Source organism: Sinohyriopsis cumingii, chromosome 10 (genome assembly GCF_028554795.1).
Source record: "Sinohyriopsis cumingii isolate HCF-2022 chromosome 10, ASM2855479v2, whole genome shotgun sequence".
Lineage (NCBI taxonomy): Eukaryota > Metazoa > Mollusca > Bivalvia > Unionida > Unionidae > Sinohyriopsis > Sinohyriopsis cumingii.
Genome location: NC_142970.1, coordinates 77,354,449 through 77,367,594, shown reverse-complemented (window position 1 = coordinate 77,367,594; position 13,146 = coordinate 77,354,449). Strand labels below are relative to the sequence as shown.

Sequence of the window (13,146 nt, the reverse complement as noted above, 5' to 3'; positions counted from 1 at the left end):
CCTATAATCTGCAAAATGGTTCGGGACTGTATAAGTAACAAATGTGCTTAGTCTCACTTGTGAAAAACAGTTTTATGAGTTGCTAAGCTATGTCTTATATGAATGTGTATAGAAATGTCATTGAGCTGTTTTCAACTCTTGTTTTCATACTTTAGCTTCACTAGCAAAATCATATTTTGAAATAAAATGAATTCTTTTAACTATGAGTTGTGTCTTATTCATATCAAGACTTATCTAACTTCACTTTGGCAATATGGGATAAATCACATTATGTCATATTATGTAATAGCAAGGTCAAAGGTCAATGCACTAGTTAGCATGTACCTGTTCTACTCTTAAAAGGACATTTTGATCTAAAATAAAGGACTTTATATTTGTTTCATAAACACAGAACTTAACATCAGGGACAGGTTGATATGACCCAATCTTAAAAAATTGTCTAGGCTATCAACAACTTTCACTGCCTCTTAATAAATGGGGTCACTAACCCCAGTCCTTTCACACAGTTCAGCCTCCCCCATCCCTTCTGTAACATAAACAACAAACTTTCCTCCCCTAAATAGTAACTAATATTCATACAATAAGCCACACTGTAATCATACCTTATACAGTACAACTTTTAACCACTTTGGATTGGAATTTTTAATAATTTGGGGAATCAAGACCAGAAAAATGCCAAGAAAAAGTACTAAGCCTGGCAAATCCAAGGGAGTTAAAAACAGGAGGACAGTGTGTTTCCAAAAGGGACATGTACCTCACAATAAAGGGTTCACATACGACAACAATAATGATCAGAAAACAGAGAATAGAAAGTTTATAAGACTCACATCAGATCAGTATGTGGAGGCTGTGCCAAATCATAGCAATGAGAATCCATTGGCACCGGTACTGCTACGCCCGCTACCTGCATCAAGACTTCAGGTGGAACAGTGTGCATATCCATCTGTAATAAAAGGGTAAATAATGTAAAGCATACAGACACATGCAATTTGTATGGGTCATACACATTAAGTTCATATTAATTGGCTTCAATTAAACTGGAGTAAGAATAATTTAAAAAAAAAAACAAAACAAACAAATAAACAGTAAGCTTTGCTCTGACAAATTATGGAAGCAGTTTTACTATAATTTGCATAGTTATTTAGTAATACTGTAATACTGTATCATTAATCTTCTCATTATTGGCAGAAAAAGTACTGAAAATGTAACTTTTTATTTCTTGAAAAGATTTGTGCTATGAAGGGAGATAACTTAATGAGATGCCTACACATGTGTAGTAATTTTCTTTTCATGTCTTAATTATCCATGTCATACAAGTCATTTCACATAAAAGTGATTTAAATTACATGCACTAAATCAAAGAAAATTACAATGCCAGAATGTGAGTGTTTACATAATCAAAGATCTATATATATATATCTTTATATAAGTACAGCAGAGAGTCTCAGGGTAGTTATTATTGTTCTTGTTTTTTGTCAGAGATGAGGAGTCATCCACTAATCGCATTATAAATGTTCATCAGAATGAAATAATGTGGAACAGCGTCTTCAGAGAACATGCACAAATATCCCCAAAGTGTTTGGGGTTTTTGAAATGGGACCAACAGTCTGAGGAACAATGGGGCCTTGGTTGGAGAGAACGGGCAATATGCAACACATGCAGTTATAAATCAGCAATGTTTAATCTGTATGAAGAAATGTATAATAAAAATCCTGGACGCAAAGCAGCCAATATAAATAGAGGGCTACAAGTGGGGCTGACACAAGTGTCCATGGGAAATGCTGGCCTAAGGAAATTACTCTTGTCTGCCAGTATTCCTGCCCCTTCCACAAAGGGGATGCAAAAGGTTTCAAACAAAATTTGTAAAGAGATTATACAAGAAAATATTTTGGATATGAGAAGTCGGAGACAAAAGCTAAGAGAAATTAATATCGCAAGGGGAAATCCACCTGATATCATTGATGTACAAGGAGATGGTTTATACAATAATCCTTTGTATTCTGGTGTTGGAAAAACTCCATTTCAGCCAGCAACACAAGTTTGCTACTTACAGGCTGAAAATGTAACATCAAAGAATGACATTATTGCCCTAACAACTAAAAATAAATTGTGTTCTCATCACATACAACACCAATCAGATGAACTTAATATGACAAATAAGACCTGTGATTGCACTGCAAATATAAGTATGGAAACTAATATTGGTGATGAGGAAACTTGGGCCTCGGAATGTCTTCTCAACCTAAAAGAAGATAATTTTGAAGTGCGGAACATAACAACTGATCCAGATACAAGCAGCTATAGGGCTGCAGTCAACCTATACAATGAGGGGATCACTCAGACTATCCCTAAACAGTTTATTGACGCAAGACATTTCTCTGAAAACCATAGGAAATATATAAAAAGGTGCCCAAATTTGGTTCACATGATGCCAGGGCTTACCAAAGCTGCTAGACAAAAAATGTGTCAAAGGTTTGCCATTGACTTGAGTCAGCGGTGTCAGGTGGAGTTTGAAAATGCTTTTAATAAACTTAACGGGGATACTGACAGAGTCAAGGATTGCCTTTCATACAGTGTAGATGCTATTGTACAGTGTTACCAAGGAGATCATAGTCTGTGTACTGATAATTCATATGCATGCAATGGTAACTGGTTGGAGAAAAGTCCATACTTGCCATCTAATTTTAAAATGCATGTAACAAAACTGTCTGAGGGCATATTGCGGGGTTGTATTAATTATCGTTTGGGTCCATTAAATTTGGAAAAAACAAAATTAAACACAAATACTCAAAAGGTTGAGGCAGCAAATAGGGTTTTAAGGCGTTCATTACCAAGATGTATAACATGGACAAGAAATTTTCCTGGTAGAGCACACAGTGCAGTGCACTCTTTAAATAATGGGCCTGGGGAATCCATACTAAAACTATGCAATGCAATTGGCTGTAGCATTTCATCTGGAACTAGGGTTGCTCAAAGACTAGCTCAGGAGCAGAGAATTTTTACACGATATAAAGCATACAAAAAGTCAATGGCATTTAAAAGAAGAAGGTGTGAGAAAAGAACTTATCTTTATAAATTGTATGAAGAATTTCAAGAGAAAAAAAATTACAAGAAAGGGCTATTAATGCCAAATGTCAAAAAGAAAAAGGGAAAAGAAGACCATGTAAATAATAAATTACCAAAAATCACTTAAGCCTGCATTACCTATATGACACAAAGTGGTCTATGGCAACCGGTACAGCTTCCTTGAGTCCTACAGTGTTCTCTATCCTGGTTTATGGCATGTTGTTCTAGAACTAGATGTTTACTATTTATACATGATTTATTATGACATATATGTGAAATATCTAAAAGGTGACCATAATCATCCATACGTGGTATATTGTGTTTAAATAAATTATTTTGTCGCATGTATGACAGTCTATGAGCAGACACAACTGATATTGAGCCATCTGGCCATACAACTTTCTGTCTGCCATAGCCGTCTTTATCAAATGCCCCTCTCCAAAACCAGCATGTGTTTTTTTCTGAAGATTTTATACATTTTCTATGTAAAAGTCTGTCAATATTAGACCAAAACTTCTCAATATCCATTGTTTTACCAAATGACACTATGACAGTTTATAAATGGCGGCTATGTATACTCGTTACTATGGATACACTGTGAAGCTGATCTTACCTTTAGGTATCACGGTACCAATTGTTTTTCCATAGACCTTAATGCTAATGTTTGGGGAAATAAATATATTTTCTATCCTACTTTAGCATGCATGTCACACACTTTTCTAGAGAGCAGTGTTAGATTGTCAATTTGACAATGACAGAACCAGGTACTCCATTGCATTTAAGAGAGATAACTCCACTGGAACTAGACAGGGGTGAGAGTTATCTAGTCACAACAGGCACATTTTCAGCCATGTGTACCATATTTTAAAAAAATCATAAAAAATACAAAATATAATCTAAATAGAAATTAACATACACTCACATGTTGCCAAGAGGCTACACTTTTTTTTAAGCCTAACAGAAAGTATAACTCTTACATAATGCACCAATCACAGCTAGTGTTGTTCTTTATTTCTGAATGCAATCTTCCCTACACCTTAGGCTCCGCCCACCTGGTCTTGCGCAATTGGTACCGTTATACCTAAAGCAAACCTTAATTTTTCCTATAATCTGCAAAATGGTTCGGGACTGTATAAGTAACAAATGTGCTTAGTCTCACTTGTGAAAAACAGTTTTATGAGTTGCTAAGCTATGTCTTATATGAATGTGTATAGAAATGTCATTGAGCTGTTTTCAACTCTTGTTTTCATACTTTAGCTTCACTAGCAAAATCATATTTTGAAATAAAATGAATTCTTTTAACTATGAGTTGTGTCTTATTCATATCAAGACTTATCTAACTTCACTTTGGCAATATGGGATAAATCACATTATGTCATATTATGTAATAGCAAGGTCAAAGGTCAATGCACTAGTTAGCATGTACCTGTTCTACTCTTAAAAGGACATTTTGATCTAAAATAAAGGACTTTATATTTGTTTCATAAACACAGAACTTAACATCAGGGACAGGTTGATATGACCCAATCTTAAAAAATTGTCTAGGCTATCAACAACTTTCACTGCCTCTTAATAAATGGGGTCACTAACCCCAGTCCTTTCACACAGTTCAGCCTCCCCCATCCCTTCTGTAACATAAACAACAAACTTTCCTCCCCTAAATAGTAACTAATATTCATACAATAAGCCACACTGTAATCATACCTTATACAGTACAACTTTTAACCACTTTGGATTGGAATTTTTAATAATTTGGGGAATCAAGACCAGAAAAATGCCAAGAAAAAGTACTAAGCCTGGCAAATCCAAGGGAGTTAAAAACAGGAGGACAGTGTGTTTCCAAAAGGGACATGTACCTCACAATAAAGGGTTCACATACGACAACAATAATGATCAGAAAACAGAGAATAGAAAGTTTATAAGACTCACATCAGATCAGTATGTGGAGGCTGTGCCAAATCATAGCAATGAGAATCCATTGGCACCGGTACTGCTACGCCCGCTACCTGCATCAAGACTTCAGGTGGAACAGTGTGCATATCCATCTGTAATAAAAGGGTAAATAATGTAAAGCATACAGACACATGCAATTTGTATGGGTCATACACATTAAGTTCATATTAATTGGCTTCAATTAAACTGGAGTAAGAATAATTTAAAAAAAAAAACAAAACAAACAAATAAACAGTAAGCTTTGCTCTGACAAATTATGGAAGCAGTTTTACTATAATTTGCATAGTTATTTAGTAATACTGTAATACTGTATCATTAATCTTCTCATTATTGGCAGAAAAAGTACTGAAAATGTAACTTTTTATTTCTTGAAAAGATTTGTGCTATGAAGGGAGATAACTTAATGAGATGCCTACACATGTGTAGTAATTTTCTTTTCATGTCTTAATTATCCATGTCATACAAGTCATTTCACATAAAAGTGATTTAAATTACATGCACTAAATCAAAGAAAATTACAATGCCAGAATGTGAGTGTTTACATAATCAAAGATCTATATATATATATCTTTATATAAGTACAGCAGAGAGTCTCAGGGTAGTTATTATTGTTCTTGTTTTTTGTCAGAGATGAGGAGTCATCCACTAATCGCATTATAAATGTTCATCAGAATGAAATAATGTGGAACAGCGTCTTCAGAGAACATGCACAAATATCCCCAAAGTGTTTGGGGTTTTTGAAATGGGACCAACAGTCTGAGGAACAATGGGGCCTTGGTTGGAGAGAACGGGCAATATGCAACACATGCAGTTATAAATCAGCAATGTTTAATCTGTATGAAGAAATGTATAATAAAAATCCTGGACGCAAAGCAGCCAATATAAATAGAGGGCTACAAGTGGGGCTGACACAAGTGTCCATGGGAAATGCTGGCCTAAGGAAATTACTCTTGTCTGCCAGTATTCCTGCCCCTTCCACAAAGGGGATGCAAAAGGTTTCAAACAAAATTTGTAAAGAGATTATACAAGAAAATATTTTGGATATGAGAAGTCGGAGACAAAAGCTAAGAGAAATTAATATCGCAAGGGGAAATCCACCTGATATCATTGATGTACAAGGAGATGGTTTATACAATAATCCTTTGTATTCTGGTGTTGGAAAAACTCCATTTCAGCCAGCAACACAAGTTTGCTACTTACAGGCTGAAAATGTAACATCAAAGAATGACATTATTGCCCTAACAACTAAAAATAAATTGTGTTCTCATCACATACAACACCAATCAGATGAACTTAATATGACAAATAAGACCTGTGATTGCACTGCAAATATAAGTATGGAAACTAATATTGGTGATGAGGAAACTTGGGCCTCGGAATGTCTTCTCAACCTAAAAGAAGATAATTTTGAAGTGCGGAACATAACAACTGATCCAGATACAAGCAGCTATAGGGCTGCAGTCAACCTATACAATGAGGGGATCACTCAGACTATCCCTAAACAGTTTATTGACGCAAGACATTTCTCTGAAAACCATAGGAAATATATAAAAAGGTGCCCAAATTTGGTTCACATGATGCCAGGGCTTACCAAAGCTGCTAGACAAAAAATGTGTCAAAGGTTTGCCATTGACTTGAGTCAGCGGTGTCAGGTGGAGTTTGAAAATGCTTTTAATAAACTTAACGGGGATACTGACAGAGTCAAGGATTGCCTTTCATACAGTGTAGATGCTATTGTACAGTGTTACCAAGGAGATCATAGTCTGTGTACTGATAATTCATATGCATGCAATGGTAACTGGTTGGAGAAAAGTCCATACTTGCCATCTAATTTTAAAATGCATGTAACAAAACTGTCTGAGGGCATATTGCGGGGTTGTATTAATTATCGTTTGGGTCCATTAAATTTGGAAAAAACAAAATTAAACACAAATACTCAAAAGGTTGAGGCAGCAAATAGGGTTTTAAGGCGTTCATTACCAAGATGTATAACATGGACAAGAAATTTTCCTGGTAGAGCACACAGTGCAGTGCACTCTTTAAATAATGGGCCTGGGGAATCCATACTAAAACTATGCAATGCAATTGGCTGTAGCATTTCATCTGGAACTAGGGTTGCTCAAAGACTAGCTCAGGAGCAGAGAATTTTTACACGATATAAAGCATACAAAAAGTCAATGGCATTTAAAAGAAGAAGGTGTGAGAAAAGAACTTATCTTTATAAATTGTATGAAGAATTTCAAGAGAAAAAAAATTACAAGAAAGGGCTATTAATGCCAAATGTCAAAAAGAAAAAGGGAAAAGAAGACCATGTAAATAATAAATTACCAAAAATCACTTAAGCCTGCATTACCTATATGACACAAAGTGGTCTATGGCAACCGGTACAGCTTCCTTGAGTCCTACAGTGTTCTCTATCCTGGTTTATGGCATGTTGTTCTAGAACTAGATGTTTACTATTTATACATGATTTATTATGACATATATGTGAAATATCTAAAAGGTGACCATAATCATCCATACGTGGTATATTGTGTTTAAATAAATTATTTTGTCGCATGTATGACAGTCTATGAGCAGACACAACTGATATTGAGCCATCTGGCCATACAACTTTCTGTCTGCCATAGCCGTCTTTATCAAATGCCCCTCTCCAAAACCAGCATGTGTTTTTTTCTGAAGATTTTATACATTTTCTATGTAAAAGTCTGTCAATATTAGACCAAAACTTCTCAATATCCATTGTTTTACCAAATGACACTATGACAGTTTATAAATGGCGGCTATGTATACTCGTTACTATGGATACACTGTGAAGCTGATCTTACCTTTAGGTATCACGGTACCAATTGTTTTTCCATAGACCTTAATGCTAATGTTTGGGGAAATAAATATATTTTCTATCCTACTTTAGCATGCATGTCACACACTTTTCTAGAGAGCAGTGTTAGATTGTCAATTTGACAATGACAGAACCAGGTACTCCATTGCATTTAAGAGAGATAACTCCACTGGAACTAGACAGGGGTGAGAGTTATCTAGTCACAACAGGCACATTTTCAGCCATGTGTACCATATTTTAAAAAAATCATAAAAAATACAAAATATAATCTAAATAGAAATTAACATACACTCACATGTTGCCAAGAGGCTACACTTTTTTTTAAGCCTAACAGAAAGTATAACTCTTACATAATGCACCAATCACAGCTAGTGTTGTTCTTTATTTCTGAATGCAATCTTCCCTACACCTTAGGCTCCGCCCACCTGGTCTTGCGCAATTGGTACCGTTATACCTAAAGCAAACCTTAATTTTTCCTATAATCTGCAAAATGGTTCGGGACTGTATAAGTAACAAATGTGCTTAGTCTCACTTGTGAAAAACAGTTTTATGAGTTGCTAAGCTATGTCTTATATGAATGTGTATAGAAATGTCATTGAGCTGTTTTCAACTCTTGTTTTCATACTTTAGCTTCACTAGCAAAATCATATTTTGAAATAAAATGAATTCTTTTAACTATGAGTTGTGTCTTATTCATATCAAGACTTATCTAACTTCACTTTGGCAATATGGGATAAATCACATTATGTCATATTATGTAATAGCAAGGTCAAAGGTCAATGCACTAGTTAGCATGTACCTGTTCTACTCTTAAAAGGACATTTTGATCTAAAATAAAGGACTTTATATTTGTTTCATAAACACAGAACTTAACATCAGGGACAGGTTGATATGACCCAATCTTAAAAAATTGTCTAGGCTATCAACAACTTTCACTGCCTCTTAATAAATGGGGTCACTAACCCCAGTCCTTTCACACAGTTCAGCCTCCCCCATCCCTTCTGTAACATAAACAACAAACTTTCCTCCCCTAAATAGTAACTAATATTCATACAATAAGCCACACTGTAATCATACCTTATACAGTACAACTTTTAACCACTTTGGATTGGAATTTTTAATAATTTGGGGAATCAAGACCAGAAAAATGCCAAGAAAAAGTACTAAGCCTGGCAAATCCAAGGGAGTTAAAAACAGGAGGACAGTGTGTTTCCAAAAGGGACATGTACCTCACAATAAAGGGTTCACATACGACAACAATAATGATCAGAAAACAGAGAATAGAAAGTTTATAAGACTCACATCAGATCAGTATGTGGAGGCTGTGCCAAATCATAGCAATGAGAATCCATTGGCACCGGTACTGCTACGCCCGCTACCTGCATCAAGACTTCAGGTGGAACAGTGTGCATATCCATCTGTAATAAAAGGGTAAATAATGTAAAGCATACAGACACATGCAATTTGTATGGGTCATACACATTAAGTTCATATTAATTGGCTTCAATTAAACTGGAGTAAGAATAATTTAAAAAAAAAAACAAAACAAACAAATAAACAGTAAGCTTTGCTCTGACAAATTATGGAAGCAGTTTTACTATAATTTGCATAGTTATTTAGTAATACTGTAATACTGTATCATTAATCTTCTCATTATTGGCAGAAAAAGTACTGAAAATGTAACTTTTTATTTCTTGAAAAGATTTGTGCTATGAAGGGAGATAACTTAATGAGATGCCTACACATGTGTAGTAATTTTCTTTTCATGTCTTAATTATCCATGTCATACAAGTCATTTCACATAAAAGTGATTTAAATTACATGCACTAAATCAAAGAAAATTACAATGCCAGAATGTGAGTGTTTACATAATCAAAGATCTATATATATATATCTTTATATAAGTACAGCAGAGAGTCTCAGGGTAGTTATTATTGTTCTTGTTTTTTGTCAGAGATGAGGAGTCATCCACTAATCGCATTATAAATGTTCATCAGAATGAAATAATGTGGAACAGCGTCTTCAGAGAACATGCACAAATATCCCCAAAGTGTTTGGGGTTTTTGAAATGGGACCAACAGTCTGAGGAACAATGGGGCCTTGGTTGGAGAGAACGGGCAATATGCAACACATGCAGTTATAAATCAGCAATGTTTAATCTGTATGAAGAAATGTATAATAAAAATCCTGGACGCAAAGCAGCCAATATAAATAGAGGGCTACAAGTGGGGCTGACACAAGTGTCCATGGGAAATGCTGGCCTAAGGAAATTACTCTTGTCTGCCAGTATTCCTGCCCCTTCCACAAAGGGGATGCAAAAGGTTTCAAACAAAATTTGTAAAGAGATTATACAAGAAAATATTTTGGATATGAGAAGTCGGAGACAAAAGCTAAGAGAAATTAATATCGCAAGGGGAAATCCACCTGATATCATTGATGTACAAGGAGATGGTTTATACAATAATCCTTTGTATTCTGGTGTTGGAAAAACTCCATTTCAGCCAGCAACACAAGTTTGCTACTTACAGGCTGAAAATGTAACATCAAAGAATGACATTATTGCCCTAACAACTAAAAATAAATTGTGTTCTCATCACATACAACACCAATCAGATGAACTTAATATGACAAATAAGACCTGTGATTGCACTGCAAATATAAGTATGGAAACTAATATTGGTGATGAGGAAACTTGGGCCTCGGAATGTCTTCTCAACCTAAAAGAAGATAATTTTGAAGTGCGGAACATAACAACTGATCCAGATACAAGCAGCTATAGGGCTGCAGTCAACCTATACAATGAGGGGATCACTCAGACTATCCCTAAACAGTTTATTGACGCAAGACATTTCTCTGAAAACCATAGGAAATATATAAAAAGGTGCCCAAATTTGGTTCACATGATGCCAGGGCTTACCAAAGCTGCTAGACAAAAAATGTGTCAAAGGTTTGCCATTGACTTGAGTCAGCGGTGTCAGGTGGAGTTTGAAAATGCTTTTAATAAACTTAACGGGGATACTGACAGAGTCAAGGATTGCCTTTCATACAGTGTAGATGCTATTGTACAGTGTTACCAAGGAGATCATAGTCTGTGTACTGATAATTCATATGCATGCAATGGTAACTGGTTGGAGAAAAGTCCATACTTGCCATCTAATTTTAAAATGCATGTAACAAAACTGTCTGAGGGCATATTGCGGGGTTGTATTAATTATCGTTTGGGTCCATTAAATTTGGAAAAAACAAAATTAAACACAAATACTCAAAAGGTTGAGGCAGCAAATAGGGTTTTAAGGCGTTCATTACCAAGATGTATAACATGGACAAGAAATTTTCCTGGTAGAGCACACAGTGCAGTGCACTCTTTAAATAATGGGCCTGGGGAATCCATACTAAAACTATGCAATGCAATTGGCTGTAGCATTTCATCTGGAACTAGGGTTGCTCAAAGACTAGCTCAGGAGCAGAGAATTTTTACACGATATAAAGCATACAAAAAGTCAATGGCATTTAAAAGAAGAAGGTGTGAGAAAAGAACTTATCTTTATAAATTGTATGAAGAATTTCAAGAGAAAAAAAATTACAAGAAAGGGCTATTAATGCCAAATGTCAAAAAGAAAAAGGGAAAAGAAGACCATGTAAATAATAAATTACCAAAAATCACTTAAGCCTGCATTACCTATATGACACAAAGTGGTCTATGGCAACCGGTACAGCTTCCTTGAGTCCTACAGTGTTCTCTATCCTGGTTTATGGCATGTTGTTCTAGAACTAGATGTTTACTATTTATACATGATTTATTATGACATATATGTGAAATATCTAAAAGGTGACCATAATCATCCATACGTGGTATATTGTGTTTAAATAAATTATTTTGTCGCATGTATGACAGTCTATGAGCAGACACAACTGATATTGAGCCATCTGGCCATACAACTTTCTGTCTGCCATAGCCGTCTTTATCAAATGCCCCTCTCCAAAACCAGCATGTGTTTTTTTCTGAAGATTTTATACATTTTCTATGTAAAAGTCTGTCAATATTAGACCAAAACTTCTCAATATCCATTGTTTTACCAAATGACACTATGACAGTTTATAAATGGCGGCTATGTATACTCGTTACTATGGATACACTGTGAAGCTGATCTTACCTTTAGGTATCACGGTACCAATTGTTTTTCCATAGACCTTAATGCTAATGTTTGGGGAAATAAATATATTTTCTATCCTACTTTAGCATGCATGTCACACACTTTTCTAGAGAGCAGTGTTAGATTGTCAATTTGACAATGACAGAACCAGGTACTCCATTGCATTTAAGAGAGATAACTCCACTGGAACTAGACAGGGGTGAGAGTTATCTAGTCACAACAGGCACATTTTCAGCCATGTGTACCATATTTTAAAAAAATCATAAAAAATACAAAATATAATCTAAATAGAAATTAACATACACTCACATGTTGCCAAGAGGCTACACTTTTTTTTAAGCCTAACAGAAAGTATAACTCTTACATAATGCACCAATCACAGCTAGTGTTGTTCTTTATTTCTGAATGCAATCTTCCCTACACCTTAGGCTCCGCCCACCTGGTCTTGCGCAATTGGTACCGTTATACCTAAAGCAAACCTTAATTTTTCCTATAATCTGCAAAATGGTTCGGGACTGTATAAGTAACAAATGTGCTTAGTCTCACTTGTGAAAAACAGTTTTATGAGTTGCTAAGCTATGTCTTATATGAATGTGTATAGAAATGTCATTGAGCTGTTTTCAACTCTTGTTTTCATACTTTAGCTTCACTAGCAAAATCATATTTTGAAATAAAATGAATTCTTTTAACTATGAGTTGTGTCTTATTCATATCAAGACTTATCTAACTTCACTTTGGCAATATGGGATAAATCACATTATGTCATATTATGTAATAGCAAGGTCAAAGGTCAATGCACTAGTTAGCATGTACCTGTTCTACTCTTAAAAGGACATTTTGATCTAAAATAAAGGACTTTATATTTGTTTCATAAACACAGAACTTAACATCAGGGACAGGTTGATATGACCCAATCTTAAAAAATTGTCTAGGCTATCAACAACTTTCACTGCCTCTTAATAAATGGGGTCACTAACCCCAGTCCTTTCACACAGTTCAGCCTCCCCCATCCCTTCTGTAACATAAACAACAAACTTTCCTCCCCTAAATAGTAACTAATATTCATACAATAAGCCACACTGTAATCATACCTTATACAGTACAACTTTTAACCACTTTGGATTGGAATTT

At 35.1% G+C, this 13,146-nt stretch overlaps 1 long non-coding RNA gene across 2 annotated transcripts in view; it reads right to left on the bottom strand.

Annotated features, from left to right (window-relative positions):
• Positions 1-3,297, bottom strand: part of LOC149790423 (uncharacterized) — a 460,980-nt gene extending 457,683 nt beyond the window's left edge. The window contains exons 1-2 of one of the 2 annotated variants that reach the window (XR_016423843.1): positions 3,205-3,297; positions 828-943 (exon numbers count right to left, since the gene is read on the bottom strand). This is a non-coding gene — a long non-coding RNA (uncharacterized LOC149790423). Of the gene's footprint in view, positions 1-827; positions 1,132-3,204 lie in introns of those variants that run through there. The other variant, XR_016423842.1, reaches the window with a different exon arrangement.
• Between the last annotated feature and the right edge of the window lie 9,849 nt (positions 3,298-13,146).